Raw genomic sequence first — 3,962 nt, forward strand, 5'->3', positions numbered from 1 at the left:
CCCCCCCGTGTAAACACCAATACCAAAGTTATAGATACCAGAGCAAACGTAAGGATTAGCAGTAGGCCTTCTTACAACACTATCACCAACACCACCAAAACTATCACTATAAAATGAGTATTAATAGTGAAATAGTGTAAACACTTGTGCGCCTGCCACAACAGTCAACATCGTCACCACCACACTTAAGGCAAGGCATATATCATCACTCATATTATACGAGTACTCTTTAAAAAAGAAACTCATAATCTAGAACTATACTTCTGAGGTCTCTGAATAGGTAGATGTGAATTGTGAAATTTGTTTGTTTTTTTGTTTTTTAAAATTTAGCCATACGTGTTGTCAATATCAAGTCCAACGTTGTTCGGGTGTTTGTTCATTTACAAATCAAGTTGCTGACCTTTTTGTAAAATTAATGGAATACGTACTTCGCAATTATGCGTCTCTCTCTCTCTCTCTCTCTCTCTCTCTCTCTCTCTCTCTCTCTCTCTCTCTGTCTCTCCTACCTTCTCTCTCTTTTTAAAAATAGTAATGTATTTTTTTATCACCACTACCGTCACATTAAAATTAACATTAATTTACAGTTACCACCAAGCCAGGCTCCACCGCAGTCACGTACCATTATCATGAACAGCATACTCAGCATGATAGCAAGCAGTAGCCTTGGCTACAGCAGCAGCAGCACCACCACCACCACCACCACTACCACCACAATAACCACCACCATCACCACCACCACATCGACCACCACAATCGTCACCACCGCCACGACCACCACCAACACCACAGCGTACTCGACTTTTAATTTGCCCTTTCACTTTTTAAACTTTGAACACTCTTCCTCCAATGTGCAATAACATCTATAATCAGGCGTTCTAAAGATGCACGACAGTTTTACTTCTATTACACAAATGAACCAAATTTCCAGATTTCATTTTTTACAGGATTGTTAATTTGTGCTTTTTCAAATGAAAACAACATCATTTTCAAAAATAATAATAAACATGGTAATATAAACAAAATGAGAACGTTTCTATATTAAATCATATATTTAAGCAATGCAGTTCTATGGGCATTTCAAACACCCATGAATCTATAAATATTATGTATAGCAACGAGAAACAAATAATAATTGAAAAAAAGGAAACAGCAGCATTCCCATTGAGCACTGATCTTTTTCAAACAAATAAGAAAGCACAAAGCCATCTAGACACACTTTATATAATATATAATATGATATATTGTTTTCAGAAACACAACATGATTTAAGGTGTAAATAATAAATAACTTATAATAAGTAACTCTAGGCTTAGGCCTATCTAGGCCATGTCGTTCTCAGTAGTTGGACTCGCATTTCGACACCGAGAACACGAGTACACACATGTACATGTAATTACTGCTCCCAATTAGCAATCCCTGAGGCCAGATCCCACCCCATGTCACTAACGCCATTTTCATAGAACGCTTATATATAAATAACTCCCCCGCGCTTTGATCTAATGGGTATAATAGCTAGCGCACATTAACGTTGACGTTTTTGATTGAGTAGGGAGTTATATAAAGCTGTTATATACTTAATATACGTGCATTGGCACCTGCCCCTCCCTCAACCCCTTACTCGTCCCCCCATCCCCCCACCCCCCCCACGCTTCCTATTTTTTTTCTTAGAAATACTGCAAATACAAGTCGTTACAATAACACCTACCGACTAAAAACGCTTGCAGTAGAAAAGGGGGCAACATTATGATATAAACAATTTGCAATAACCGAGCAGGCATAAGAGAAAACATAAAATACCAACCTGGCAAAATAAAATAACAGAAACAAAAAAAGGCCGCACAGCTAAATACGTCATATGTACGGGGAAAGGGTGGAGGTGTTATGATTATCTATCTATCCACACAAATTATTTTAATTGGAGGCACACTGCTCCTTTATCCCCCCCCTCCCCAAACCTCACACCACACAAACGCACAAAAGAGCACATCAGAATTAAAACAAAAAGAACAGTGAGAGTAAAAAAAACAACAACCAAAACCAATGCCAAAACGAAACATCAGTGGAATTTGCACAAGATATTATCAGAACTTTTTCTCCATTCACCTCCTATATTACGCAAGCACATTGACACTTCGCTATTGTACCCTAAAATTACAAAATTCTATCTGCTCAGTACCTAATTTTGATAAATTTGACGTAAAAAAAAAAATTGAGTTTCTCAACATGTCAGGCTTTTTCGAATGCAATTCTTTTAATATCTTGATAACGACTTTGAATAATCTTACTATTATGATAGAGCAGGTAGATCATTAAAGGTTTCTGACCCCATGGTCTTAGTAACTCAAAACAGCCAAAAATGTCAGACAAAACTTTGTAATGCTAAGGTAGCGACTTGTAATACATGTTGGCATCGCTCGATAAAACATTATAGCACAGAGTTAAAACTCAGACAAACATTGCGGGAATACTCAGGGTGATAAAACTCGATTCGAGTCAAGGCTGTGTTAAATGTTCCCGGCTATAAACTTCGCAACAAAACTTGACTTGAAGCTAGGTTATGTCAACAGCTAAAACACTCTCCCTCCTCTATTAGAAGACCGAATGAACACAGATGGTATACGTCATGTAGAAGACAAACTAGATATGGGTGGATCCAGAGCCACTCCCTTGGAAAACCTGAACAGATGGGTGACAGTGAAAGACTACGGTAATAATAGATTTTTTTGAGAGCGTCCGAACAAAGAAGAAATGAAGAACCATGATCGCCGATGTCTTTTTTTGGGGTAAGTATTTTACGTCGCTCGCAACTGCATAAGGTCATATGAGAGTGCGGGACACATTAAACATTTTCAGTTGGTAGGAAATTTTGACTTTTGTCCGGGTGGCGGTCGAAGCCTACTCTGATCGATTTTTGATCATCAAGGGGTCTTTGACGTGGGCAACGTGCACACGCGACATTCGAGATTTTTCGTCCTTTTCCGAAAAGGCTAGGTGTAGATCTTTCCTACCAGAAGATCGGGGATGTGGCTGAAAGACAGCAGTGAGGAGGAGCTAAGGAGTAGCAGTAGAAAGGCTACAGAAAGATTCAGGAGCCCAGATCGCCGATGTCTGTTTCAGATCAAGCAATTTAAGGCGATGATGGTACACAGCACAGTAAGTATTCAGAAATGAAATTTCAACGAGAGAGATTCCAGGGGAGACAGAACATTATGGCCCCACGGCAAAATGTAACATACATGTATAAAGAAAAGGACAACAAGCACAAAATAATAATGACTTTGCTCTGTGTAGGTGTGAGCTGTATATCTTGAAACACTCACATTTCATCCCACACAAGCAGGAATCAATCACCCATGTCCACAACAACGCACCATTTGGCAAATAGTTCTTTAAAAAAATAAATTAAATAGTGACTGGCTCATAATAACAATCAACAAATAGCATACTGTATATTTACGACGGCAGTTGGGTTTTATTTGAGAAATGTATAGTATCTAGCAGGTAAAAAGTGCTCGTGGTGGCATTTTTGCGAGACCGGTGAATAAAAATAAAATATTTTGCGCAAAACACAAAATTATAACTTACAATTTCAGGAATAAATTATTATCAGAATAAATTTAGCCATGAAGCTGACTGTTCTTTTAGTTCTGTTTTTTTTTCTTCACATATTGCACAGACCCTAGTGACCGGCGTGGCGCTCGATCCTGTCCATATCACAGTGTGGGGTTCTGAGAGCGGGAAAAACTATCCGCTGTCGTCGGGTGGAAGCGGAAGTAGGTGCTGCAGAGATCAAGGTCAGCCGCAGAGTCTGTTGTCACATGACCGGACTCCGTAAACACACAGGCAGTACGTGCAAGGGTTGTCAGCAGGCATGACCACATTGTGCTCGTATTCCTGAAGAGAAATATGATGATGATGATAATGATTGATGATGATGATGATGATGACGATAATAATAATAA

The sequence above is a fragment of the Aplysia californica genome, unplaced genomic scaffold, assembly GCF_000002075.1.
Source record: "Aplysia californica isolate F4 #8 unplaced genomic scaffold, AplCal3.0 scaffold00330, whole genome shotgun sequence".
NCBI classification, from domain to species: Eukaryota; Metazoa; Mollusca; class Gastropoda; order Aplysiida; family Aplysiidae; genus Aplysia; species Aplysia californica.